The sequence below is a fragment of the Solea solea genome, chromosome 5 (assembly GCF_958295425.1).
Source record: "Solea solea chromosome 5, fSolSol10.1, whole genome shotgun sequence".
In the NCBI taxonomy this organism is placed as follows: Eukaryota; Metazoa; Chordata; class Actinopteri; order Pleuronectiformes; family Soleidae; genus Solea; species Solea solea.
In genome coordinates this window covers 9,649,579-9,663,781 of record NC_081138.1, presented here as the reverse complement: position 1 = coordinate 9,663,781, position 14,203 = coordinate 9,649,579, and positions in this window count along the sequence as shown.

Below are 14,203 nucleotides of genomic sequence, written 5' to 3'. Positions count from 1 at the left end.
CACCCCACCCCCACCCCACCTCAGCTCCCCCTGGCTGCTCCATGTTTGGGAGTTCATTGGCAGGGTCGCGGTCAGCATTTGAACTAGAGGACCAGTGGTATTTCGGGTTTAAAGTTTGGCCCTGAACGCTGCCATCTATTCCAGTGAGGATCACACACTAAAACCCTGCTTGATCTCTGCATGGTGATACTACTAGAGGGCCAGTGGTAGCTGCAGGGTGTAATGTTTTAAATGAGTCTGTTTTAAAACATACACATCAGGTAAATCAGTGAAAATATTGACAATTAGGTCTGTGGAATGAAAGATCTGAAAGGCAAGAGTAGATAAATGATTCTGGAAAATCAAGACATTTGACTGAGGGTGTTGGTCAGAGTTCATGGTAGACCGGATCCGATTTGCTGTCAGAGTTCAGGGACAGTGTCAACCAGCAACACTTAAAGATGGGTACAGAGGGATCGGGTGGGTCAGACAGCGACATTCAATAAAGGGGACATGCCACATTCAATCAAAGAACGTTCTGGTTGAATCACAATCGTTCAGAGGTTAATATGTTCCATTAAATTAAATTAAAGCACAGTACAATATATAATTCAGTTTAAGAAGCTGCTAATTGTCACTAAAATGTCTGTGTCACAACAAACAGATCCCAATTTAAATAAACCATGAAAACATGTCAAATAAAAAATGTCTTGACATTGAAAAAAGCATTTGAGGAAACAATCTCGCCACAAGGTCCATTTAGTGTGTCCTTTGGTGCTTTCAATTACACCACGAGACATGCCCAGCACATGAATGAACATGTAGCCTATTAACCATGAACTTACTAGCTCAACCATGTTATTGAAAAGCTCCTCACTGCAGATTCAGAGAGCAGCTTTGATACACAGGATGCTACTTCCTCACTAAAAATGAATTGAATTGAATTAAGACTGAACCTGACCCGGCCTGACACACCAGCATTAATTGTCCGCCCGAACCAGACCCAGCTCGGAATCCCCCCATTTTCCCATTGATCGAAGCGTGTGTTTGCAGCGGGAGACGGGCGCTGCTGCTGTTGACGCAGCACCTGTCTCCTGGCTCGCGTTATCTGGGTCCTCCAGTACCGGCTAAGTAACAGGCGGGACGTCACGTACTGTTGTACATTTTCCCTTTGGTCAGTGGACAGCATCCACAACTGGTTGAATTTTGGCCACTGTAATGTTACAGCTTTGTGGAGATTGGTTATTGATGGTATGCGCACCGCATTTGCCTCATTTGCACATTTATTTCGTCCGAACCCGGCCCGAACCACACGTCCGGTCGGGTTTGTCGGGCTGGCCCAACCCATTGAGAACTCTAATCTACATTCAAGTGAAAACCCCTCTAGTGGTTTGTGGGTTGTGTGTGTGTGACACCCTGTAGGGAAGTCAGTTTGGACGGATTAAAAAAAATAAAATAATATATATATATATATATATATATATATATATATATATATATATAAATATGTATATAGACTTTTACACATGCTGTTTTCAATGGTCATCATTTTATATGAGACCATTAGCCCCTTTACTATTTTCTATTTTTATAAATGACAATACAGCTAAACTACATGTGGATGACACCGTTGTAGATACAGTGGCACCATATTTGAATCAAGCCATATAACTCCTCCAGAAGGCTATTAAAACCCTACAGTACTCCCTCTAATACAGCTGATTTCTCTTTTTTAACACTGGATGGCTCATGTATGGAAAGAGTCCCCTGCGAAAAACCTAATTTCACTACAGACACTGCCTTCTTTAAACATATTCAAAGGCATTTTATAGAGAGAGAGTATGTGCTGATAAGCTTTAGAAGGCAACATCACCACAAAATGACAGTATGGATCATAAGCCATAATATTTTGATGAAAATCAATCAGTTTCTTCTTATTATTACTACTGATGACATTTTTATTTTTAAAATCCATTTTGGATCAGGCTGCGATGGACTGGCGAACTGTCCAGGGTGTACCCCGCCTATCGCCCGATGTAGCTGAGATTGGCACAGCACCCCCCGCGACCCTCTGGTGGAGGATAAAGCGGTAGATGATGACTGACATTTTGGATCAGGACCAGGATATTGAAAACCTGACCCTGGAATCACTGGAAAAGGAACCAAAAATATGTGACCTAGGGTCATAACAAAAGTAACATGATAGAGAGTTGATTGCAAATCCACACTGGAAATCCAGACATTGGTGGTCATCAAGACTAGAAAAGCTCTATATAAATACAAACAATTTACAATACTGGCATTAAACTTGACTCCCCACACCAAATATTTAGTTCAGTCAATATTTGATTGTTTGCATGACCTGTAGCTGTGAAAGTGGACTACTGGTTTCAGAATGCTGTGCCAGAGCTGGACCAGCGAGACATTTTGAGGAATTGAGAGGGGGGAGAGGGAGGTGACAGAGGAGGGGAAGAGTGAGTCAGTGAGAGACTAACATCCAAACAACAAAGGGCAGTGGGAGTGATAATCCCACCTAATGCCCTCTGTCTGCCCCATGTCTGCAGTTGCTCTCTGGTGAGTGGCAGATTGAGAGCACTCATGCAAAAGGTTACATGGGTGACCAAGCTCTCTTCATGGGGTTGGGGGAAGTAAAGGCTGCCTCTATCTTCAGCCACCGCTCTGGGCCCTCAGTTGCCCAGAGCAGCAGCGGTGGCATTTTTTTGCAGCTGATCCAGCAGAGCTTGGCTCTTCAAGTCATTGGTGGTCATGTATTATGTAACAGGCCATTTGCTCTCTGCACAACAACACTTGCATACTGGGAGACACTCTGACACTATGCTGGGGTCAGAGCGGGATGATGGGATGATGCCATGATAGGAGGGTATTCCAAAATTATTAAGGCTCAGTTCGCTCCGCAGGTCACCTCCACTCATACATTTGTACAGGAAAATCTATAGTTGCATGTTTTAATCCATGTAAAACATTTTAGTTTATTTAACTTCTATTACATTCATTGTCAAATAGGTTCACACAATATTGATTAAGTCCATCAGCTCTGCACGACTATTTTCCTGTATAGCAGTGTTTAGATCTCGTGTCACCCAGTGACTACACACAGTCATTTATTGATAGACAGAGGCAACAACAACATTGCGGTATTAAAGTGAGACGGCTGCAAACAAGTTGGAGTATGACTGAAAACACATAGAAGAGCTCATAAAAAAGATTTAGAGGTCAATTCTACTGCATCAAAAACCTTGTCATTCAGACTTGATAACCATTTTGTCTCCACTCGCCCTGTGCTGCAGCTGTATATACAAATGCTCCCTCAGTCACGTCTGATAATATTGCTTGACAGAACTCATTTTTCAGATGAAGGATGCAGGATTAAAACTGCTGTTACCTCATTTCTGTTCAAAAAGACCAAACAGAGGCAGAATAATAACATAAACCATAAGTCACCAAAAGTTATGCACTGGAGATTTATATAAAACGTTTAACATCTGTCATACCCCTGTATGATATATTTTTTAATCAGATTAGTGCGATAAGCCAATAAAAATTGGTTTATTTTATTTTTTAATTGTACACAAAGAACAGTAAGTTCAATCAATATGTGTGCATCAGTCAAACTCATATTTTCATATTATTGAGGAGAGGCAATGGAAAATGTTTTAATTTCTCTCTTTCCACCTTGTTACAACCAGGCCAAGGGAAGAAACTCACAATAAGAGTGAGGAAACTCCCTCGTCTCAACCCCAAAAGTAACAACCAGCAACAAATAAAACTCATAATTTTAAAGATTTATTAAAGACAAGCACAAAATATCTGCTGACAGTCTGGCTGAGTGGTTCAAGGGAAGTCCACTGCAGCTGGGACAATCAGGCTACTGGAACCTCTTGTGCAGGATCAACTCAGACACTCACACAACCAAGCATAAACACCTGCAGCCCATCACACACTCACATGGAAAAAGCCTGCCGTTGTAACACACCTAACAACCTAACATCATGTTTTTGTTGCAAGCAAGCATCTGAATGCGGCTGCATAGATTCCATCACTGCTATTTTTCTGTAGCTGTCTTTCATGAATGTGACCACATGGCTTCATTTCATTTTCAGCCTTTTTGTGTTGTTAGACCCATGTGGGTGCTCCTTGTTTGTCACTCTGAAACATGCTCAGTACCTAATTTGGTTTTCATGCATGACCCTTTGTGCTCTCAGTTAAGTAGGTGAGTGCTCCACACAGAACCCTAACACATCATCTTTCTCATATGCAGGCAGTTTATCTTGAGAACACGAGTGAGTGACCTTGTGTGATGAGGTGAGTCCCTGCGGAGGCAGGCAAGCTGAATACTCTCAGTCTGGCCAACACTCCGTGACTTTGGGTCGTAACTCCAGAAAAGAGAGCAGCAACAACACGGTAGATCTGTCCTTGATCGCTATAGCTCATTTCCACCCAGCACAGCACAGCAGCCAACATGCTGGGACGCTTTATGGTGGATCGAAGCTGCTCAGGCTTAATGTGTTTGCGGCTGTCGCAGCTCTGATAAAGGGTGCAATACATAACACAGGAGTAATAGAGGAGGACAAGCCAAATCAATAGCCAGAGAGGCCATTTGACCCACGCTTTAAAATGATACATTTCCACTTGGGCATCACTGAGAGTGTCTCTATGCTTTCAACTGTTGCAAAAACTATAGGGACAGTATGCAAAAATAACCAGAGGGGACAAAGTGTGTGTCAGGTGGAAATGTCTGGCTTTCACTGGCATGCCTCTCAGATGTTTAGGTGTGTGTGTGTAATCTCAGTTTCAGGTTCTTCCAGGTTCTGTCTCACAAAGGCCAAACTGGCAGTGAGAGTCTTGTAAGTGAATACTCATGTGCTTCACCTGTGAAAAAAGGCTTTTGTGGGAGCAGTCTCCTGTTTCCTGGCAGATAAAGAACATCTGCTTTTCCAGGGAATCACACCATGCATATTCTCACACAGCTGCTCTCGCTCTCACATGTTGACCTTTTCTTTACCTTCTCTCCATTCATATCTATTTCTGTAATTCCCTCTTGTTGAAGCGCTCCTCCATCCTGCCTGCATATTTTCCTCCACGCTTGCTCTTGTTTCTCTTCTCTTCTTAGTCTCGTCTCCTGCCTTTACCCAGCCTGACTGAGCACCAGCCGTTCCACATGGAAGTTGTCCACATGTTATAATACACATGTGCTATCACAAGTCCTGTCAAAGAGATCACCCTCTATCAGGTTGCTGTGTGTGAGTGAGGACTCACACACACAGCACTTGACTAAATGTAAGGTTTACATTTCCATTTACCCCAATTAGTCAAAAGATTTTTGAAAAAATAAGATATAGTTTAATCTAGTAAATTAAAGAGTTTAATCAATACACTATCAATACAATTTGATCAGCTTGATACCTACTTCCTCCAATACTGCAGTGCATCAATAAAAAAGCATGCACAAATCTCTGAAACTCAAGAGAGGGAGGAACAGCTAGTAGAACATAGCAGTCATGAGAGAAATGTGATCTAAATACAATATATTTGATGTTATTACTACCTGTTATTGTATAATTATTTTTGTGATTATCATGGTTTTGGAATCAAGGCAGTCAATGCTGATTATATTTCAGTATGAATCAGTGACATTTCTTCAATTTAGCCTCTACAGGCAAAAGTTGCATTTGAAAAACCTAATGTTACATTTCCCCATAAATAAATCCTGAAGGGTTCACAGTTTGAGAAACTATAAAAAAACCATGAGATAATCAAAGCAAAAAATGGGCTGTCACTCACTGATTAAAAAATGATAGATTCCAAACAAAACGTGAAGGGGCTGTCAGTGAGGAAACAAACACTCAAAACAGATAACAGACAAAGTCCACTGAAGACTTTCTGGAAAAAAGACAACAAACCAGGAAACTCTGACCTGCATCTATACTGTAGCTCTCCAGTCAGGCTGATTGCTCTCTCAGCTGTGAGCACAACTCAGGTGCATTCAGTAGCTCCTAATTAGTAAGCAAGCATGTGATTCACACGCTCTTAAACTTAAAGGGATGTTTCTGTTTTTAGCATGGGTTTATGAGATATTGACACCGCGTCAGTGTCTTGCATAAAGCTGACTAAGGTGTCCACGCCTGTCTAAAAAGGCAGGAGACGTGGTTCAAAATGTTAAAATAATGTGTACACTTTATTATATAAATCTTTTAAAAGCACAATTCAACCATCTATATAAAAATTAACCTATTCAGGCTGAGGCTTGTGGTGAAATTAAGCTAGTAAGGGGATGAGTCCAAACTAAATATGATAAGTCATCCATTTATGTGTCAGGCACACACACACACACACACACACAGTGAATACCCAAATCCCAGGGGAACACAGCACACAGGAAAGACGGACACCGCCACCCAAGTCACCAGCACCACCACCACCGGCCTCAGCAACTAAAATAAGATACAAGAATTAAGCATGGAAACCCTGTAAATATCCCCGTAAAGATGGCATCGTTTCAGGAAATATCTCCGTCCACACAGAACCCACTGAAATGACTCAAAACGCTGTAGTACATATGCCAGCACTGTAGTTGTGCTGTAACTTTACACCAAAAAACAGAGAATAAGATGTTGTAGACAAACTGCCGCATGAGATTCATCTAACTGTATTTACTGCGGGCGGAGAGTTGGACACACACAATGCATGAACGCAGAGCAGCACAGTGTACACACACACAAAGTCACAGACACACACACAGTGCACATAAATGGAGTCACAGATGAGCTTTGGATGTTCAGTGCAGCAGACTGTGTGGAACATCACCTATCTGTTTTGTTTATTCAAGTAAAAATACATTTCCCCTTTTCTCCTCTCTTTATTTCACGATTCAACACTTTTTTCCCCGGGTGTAAAATCTCAAAAGACAGGACGTTTTCTAGTAATATCTAGTGTTTTTTCAGACTGACTGTAGTTGCTTTTCATTGACAGTAGTTGTTAAAACCGTTAAACAATCAAAAAATACGGTTTGAGGTCCACCAAAACGTTGTCTCTGTGTGGAAGGAATGCCTCTAAAAAAAGTATGCGTATTCACCTAATCCTGTTTCCGTGTGGACGGCCCCTTAATCACACACAAAACAAACTCAGGACTGTAATAAGGACTGGGCAAATTATATTCAGACTAAACTAAATATGATTGCCCAGAATAATTACAAAGAAAATAATAAATCTTTATAACACTACATCAAGCAATTAAATACCATATTACCTAAACAAAATGTCTTTAATACAAAAGTTAATTAATCAAATAAACCTAAATAAATCTCAGAAATCAAAACAAAAAGGGCAGTGGAATAACAAAACTAAGTTAATAAACACAATAAAAATAAACCTAAACTAAGATGTCAGAATAAAACAAAGCAAACACGAAGTGCAGCACAAGCCACCAGAACAGGAAACAGGGATCCGACTACGAGCAGGCCCAGGACCACGAGAGCCAAGACAGCGGCCCTGAAACTCCAGAACTAAAGCAGTGGCAGAGACTCAGCCGCAAGACAGCAGTAGTGAACAAAACCGTTGAGACAGAGCAGAGACAAAGCAGCAGCGGAGAGCTGATTGTGACGTCATCCAGGCCACAGTTCGATCAGATCAGCCAGGTGGCCAACATTATCTAAAAGATACAAAATTAGCACTCTTATAATGAAGCTAAGCGCCGCAATGAAAACAGTAACATACCTTGTTGCCAAGTAGATGCCTGTAAAACCAGAGGTGGGTAGAGTAGCCAAAAACAGCTAAACGGCTAACAGCTGGTGCCGTGGCACGGAGTCACATGACAACACTTGCCACCCGGCCTAATGTCACTGATGCTTGCAATAGATGTCACATGTCACCAGCAAACACACATGCTTTGGTCTTGTTCCTGCCTTCAAGGCTACTGGACAGCCATTTTTAAACACCTCTTTGAGGCATTAAATATTGTATTGACACTGTGTGCAGATATAGCCATTTTTGGAGTATTCCAGGGCCGTCCAATAACCAGGAGAACAACAAAAGACAGCATTGCCTTTGCATCTCTATTAGCACACAGGAGTATAGTATTAGAGTGGAAGTCACCATTTGCCCCCAAAACATCTCGATGGCTGTTTTGAAAGAAGAAAAAAATGTTACAATTTTTCACAACATTTCGCTGTACTGTACCTGTAACATGAATAAATAAATCCATTTAAAAAAGAGGAGAGAAACTCATGGTGTGGCCCCCATCCTCCCCTGACCTCAACCCCTGTTGAGAACCTTTGGAGCATCCTCAAGCAAAGATGAGGGTGGGAGGCAGTTCACGTCCAAACAGCAGCTCAGGGAGGCTATTCTGACATGCTGCAAAGACATTCAAGCAGAAACTCTCCAAAAACTCACAAGTTCGATGGATGCAAAAATTGTGAAGGTGCTACCAAATAAGGGGTCTTATGTTAAAATGTAACTTGACCTGTTAAGAAGTTTTTGATTAAAGGCGACATAGAATGCTTGTATCACACATATATGTTAGTTATGGAGGTCTACTTACATATATTAACTTGTTTTCATGATTAAAAACCTCCTAATCGCTGCAAACGAGCCGATCAAAATATCTCCTCGCTGACGCTCTCGTCAGCCGCGCTGTTTCAGACCAAACAGTTGCTGTGATTGGCCAGCCAACGAGAGCTTTCCTACTGTCCTGTGATTGGCCAGGTACCTGGAAGTGACGTAATAGATAGGCCAGCGCTCAGATACACAGCTCCCCCTCTGGCACGGTGGATGCTCTGCATCTCAGCAGCTACAACGAGACTAGTTCTTCTTCTTCTTCTGCGGTTGAATGTACGCAACCGGATGTGTCCGGACTAGTGCCCGCACCGGGAGGCGCTACGGTGGTGAGGATTTCTGATGACGACATCAAATTAAGGAAGTGTCGATCCGCTTCGCAGAGCCCAGGAAAACAATACAACACTATTTTCTCAGCAGTGGCTGAACTGTTTGTTCTGAAACTTTAGGGTTTCATAAACGAGGTAATGACGCAGATACACACAAAAACGCAGCGTTAATTGGAGCTTCCGGTCTATGTCACCTTCAATATAGCTTTTGTTTTCAGTAAATATGACCTGCTGCAATTTCAACAAATTACCATTTTCTATTCTTTACAACCTATAAAATGTTTTGAAACTTTGTGTGTAATAATTTGGAACAGTGCATTTCAAGTGTTTTATTTTTGAAAGAAATATTGTTATCATTGGGAGGCTTGTTCAATAACATTCAAATTATACTGTCTAAGTATTTTATAATGTCTGAGTCTACGTATTGACAAGGAGGACCATCCAACCTGATCATACAGTGTACAGTGATGAGTAAGCACTTTAAAACCAGTAATGAACCTCAGAGCTCCATGATACACAGTGTCAAGAGCATGTAAACTTTAAAAAAAAATTGAAATCACACTAATGTTCTTGAACCATGTTAAAAGCAAGTTGTAACTGGGAGAGGGCCCCTTCTGGAGTGGGTGCTGGAACTGTACAGTATCATTAGCATAAAGTGAGATTTCACATTTGACACATTTTGATCCATGCCATTGTTGTACAAAATGAAGAGGATTGGCCCCAGGACTGACCCCTGGGGTACACCTCTACGTACAATGAGAGAGCTAGAGGTGCAGCCCTCTGCCTGCACGCACTGTGTTCTGTCTCTAAGATAATTGACAAGCCAACTAACAGTTTTTTGAGACAGTCCAGCTTTAGATGGTCTGTGCTTTAGCTCAAAGGGGTCCACTGTGTCAAATGCCAATAAAGAGGGCTGCACAATGCTGCTTGCTATCCATAGATTCAATAAAATCATTTAAAACTTTAAGCATTTTTCTAAAACCAGATTGAGTTTTGAGATGCCTGTAGTTATTTAAAATTGTGGGGTTACCCCATTTGAGCAGGGGAACTACAAATGCTGACTTCCAGATACAAGAAATTACATTTGTGCTCAAGCAAAGATTAAAAATGTGTGTTATAGGAGTTGCAATAAAATGTGCTGCTAACTTTAAAAAGTAAGGGTCCAGTTTATCAGGGCCTGCAGCTCTAGTTGTGAGCAAAAGCTTGAGGGCTTTATGTACCTCAGAAACCGTAACAGGACCGTAAAAGTCTGATTTGACAGATCCTGGCCAACAGACTCTTCTGTAGATGAACAGTCATGTGGAGGACAGGAGGACTCAAATAAAAACCCAGTAGCTTTAAAATGTTCATAAAACAATCAAGCATTTTGGCTGTAATTGGTAGTCTCTGTAGCAACAGCAGGCCTGGGGATGTCCAACGCATGCCGCGCATGTACACTTGTCGAGCAGGTCCATGGGGAGAGGAGAAGCTGGCGTGCTTCTCTCACATCCATCCCCATGAGGGGACTGTGTGGCCTGTTCATAAATCCTCATCATCGTCCTCTGAAATGAGGATATCTGAGGTTTCCTCTTCTTCCTCCCCATGGTCCAGTTCCAGGATGTCCTTCTTGGGAGGGAGAGCCAGAGCTAGCTCAGACCCAGTCAGTGCTATCCACCGGCGCCTCCACTGCGGGCTCGACCACTTGGTCACCGGTAGGGTGATGGGGTCACTGTCAGACAGGCTGGCTTGGTGTGCCAGCTGCCTGCAGAGACTTTTGTCTCTGCAGGCACAGTGTTGACAAGAGCCGGGGGCATAGATAGCCTGCCGGGCATGTTCCAGCCCTAAGCAGCTCGAGCAGACCTGGTATAGGTCTCTGCTCAATATCTTATTCCCATAACGGCAGGGACGGGGTACCTTGAACGTGGAAGTCGCCAAGTTTGGTCTTTGCCATTGCTATCGAGCCTCTATCTATTGCATTAAGATCTTCCTCTTTTTTCAAACGAATCACCCGTAATGGAATTGAATATAAATTAATGCTGTATGTGGATGATTTGTTATTGGATATAACCGATCCTACACACTTCTATCCCTGCTGTTTGAAATATTCTGGAGAACTTCAGCACCTTTTCATGTTGTAAATTAAATTTAGGGAAAAGTAAGTTGCATTACCTAATTTTCTAACTTACTATTGGGCTGCTCACATCCATAAACTTTGCTACTGGTTAAAATCTCCTGAATCCTCTTGGTGTAAATTGGAACTATCATCCTGTAGGGGATCTTCTATACCTGCTCTACTTTATTCCTCTTTACCTGCAAAACCCTCTCTATATACTGATAATCAGGTGGTTCTTAACACACTCAAGATCTGATATCCTAAATGAGTGCTCCAAGAGGATGGATTACTGGTCGTAACACAACGGAGTGCTGCATGATAACCAGAAGTAAGGCTAACAGAGGCCCCCAGGGCACGACAAAAGGCTTTCCAAACCTGGGAGAGGAATTGGGGTCCTCGATCTGAGACGATGACAGCAGGGATTCCATGGAGGCGAAATGCATGGTGTACCAAAAGGTTGGCAGTCTCAAAGGCTGTGGGAAGTTTGGGGAGAGCCACAAAATGCACGGATTTAGGAAATCTGTCCACAATAGTGAGAATTACCACATTACCTTGAGAAGGTGGAAGACCGGTGACAAAAAGTGTTGTTGCAGGAGGGACAGTGTGCGGCTGATACCAGGATGACAATCAAACCTGGATGTGTGTGCCCACTGGAGGACTCGAGAACGGACAGAGGTAGGGACCACCAGACATTCGGGAGGACCAGTGCCTGGGTCTGGTACTGTTAAGTGAGCTCCTCGGACAAGAGACTCAACCTCCCAGGTCAGAGCTGCCACTACACAGGAGTGGGGAAGAATGGTGTCAGTGTTGGCAGGGGCTTCTTCAGGGATAAAAGACAAGACAGGGCATCTGGTTGGATGTATCGGGAGTTACATAACTAGCAGGCACTTTTGAGATCCACTTGGAAGAGCTCAAGAACACAATAAAATCCTGCATTCTCAGCAGAGTTTGTTGTAAAACTTTAGGGATTCATAGACGCGGTAATGATGCAGATACACACCCAAAAGCAACGTTAATTGTAGTTTCCATTCTACCCCCTTTAAGACATAACACATAAGTCTTTTTCAGAATGAGGCAACAGCACAGTACTTCTGCTTTGATTGTGCAGCCAGCTGTCCAGGGTCATTTTATGGCATTTATTCACATAGCGAAGGATTATTTGTGCATTTTTCAATTTTGCTAGAATAATTTCATGGCCTTTTTTCTACACTTAAAAAAAAAAAAACCTTTGAAAATCTTTTTTGTGTGTGTGAAGAGAAAAGAACAGAAGACGACACAGAGGGACACAAAAGACATGTCAGATAAAATAAAAGCAGCATCAGAGCATAGCATTGATTAGACAAACAAGACAGAGCCAGAGCCATTGATTAGAAAATCCACTATTAATGACTTTGCTCAGCACTGTATAGTGTGTTGTTGCTGCACAATCACAACAATAATTAAATCAGACAAAAGCTTAGATGGTTTGGTTTGAGTGACTGTTAATATTCATACATTATTTCAGATAGAAAAAATATTAAATACCAGACCAGTAGTTTGTTGGTAGCATCACTTGCATGTTTGGAAATGAAACCCAAGCCTCATTGCACAGAACTACAGGTACAACACTTTGTACTCGACACTGTATGTAATATGTTCCAGTGTAAATGCAGATATTGTCGATGTGCTGGTGTGTGATGGGGGATGGAGAGAGGGCTAAGTGTGAAGGGAGGGTGGAGGTGTGAAAGTGGCATGGGGGTGCGGGCAAGGGGGCTGGTCGGAGAAGCTCATTCATCAAATCATTACGGGAGGTGGCTCCTGTGGTATTTCTGCCTGTCAATCAGTGGAGGTGGAGGAGGATGGGGAGAGATTCCCCAGAGGAGGAGTGGGGCTCAGCCATCCTGCCTCCATGCATCTTCTCCCCCACTCTCTCTTTCTTTTCCTCCCTTCACTCCCACCTCTTCCTCCCTCTTGGATATTCCTGCCCTGCTTCTCCTCTGACAGCTCACCTTCTGACTACTATTACTGTCCCTTCTTCCTCCCCTCCATCACACTGTCTTCCCCCTCTATTACATCTTCCATCTCTTGCATATCCTCCATGTCTCTCTCCTTCTCTCTCTCTCCCTCTCTCTCACACACAGACACACACACACCATCCTCCCTCCACATTCTCAGTACTTCCCTCACTCTCTTCCTTTTTACATTTCTCCAGGGAGGCAGCCCTTGACTCTCAGATGTCCCTTGCATGCCAAAAATTACTATTGACATTTCAATTTAGTGGCTTTTTCTCTTTCACTGCTCTCTGCTGATGCCTTATAGCAGGAGGACATTTACATGTCAATGGGCCAGACAAAAAAGAGGCAGAGTGTGTCCGTTCCCATGTCCTGAAGACAGTTGCTGTTACTCTGGATTTGTGGTTTCTGTGTTGACAAAGAGGCTTTGTGTGCTGGATCTCTGTTTTTGTAAATAAAATCTTAATATAAAAGAGATATACCTTAACTTCAATTTTATATTTGTAAAGTAAAGTCAGATTGGAAAGTAACAGTTAGAAACACAATGTAATTCCAGAGTTCCAGAGAAAAACTTTGTGGTATATTGTATCAAAAGATAATTTTCCATGAAAGTTCATAGGCAGGAAATTGCACATATTAAAGCTCATTTTGTTTTTGTTTTGTTTCAATTGTCTTTACCACAGAAACGGCCTGAAATGAGTTCTGTTCATGCATGCAAGAGCGTGTGTTTGCATGTTTGCATATTTCCCTCACAAGAGGCTTTTTCATACATGCATTTTCATTTCTAAGCCCTGTAAGGTATCGCCACCTGACGTGTCCCGTGGCGCCGGAGCTCCTGCCTCACCATGATTGTCTTAAAGGAGATGCATTGCATATGTAAATTCCCTGCATTGGAAACAACTGGCTGCTGCTCAAGTGAGGAAAAAAACCCTCTCAGCATTGATCTGCCCTTCTGCATTTAGTCTGGGTTAAGTGTTCAGCTTCCATTAGGACCAAATTCATGCAGGGGTTTGTATAATTATGCCAGAGTCAATCCCCATTACTCCTTAGCGCCATCGAGCAGCTGCTTACTTTAATAAAAACACATGTCAAATTCAGAGAGAGGAGCGGCTGTGTATATCTGTGTGCTTGTCTTTGCTAGCATGCATGCATATTTTTGTGTTTGCGAATAATTTCAATCAATACACACAGGAAGCAGGCATTAAAGCTACTAACCAGTTGCAGGCAGCAGAAGCAGCAAA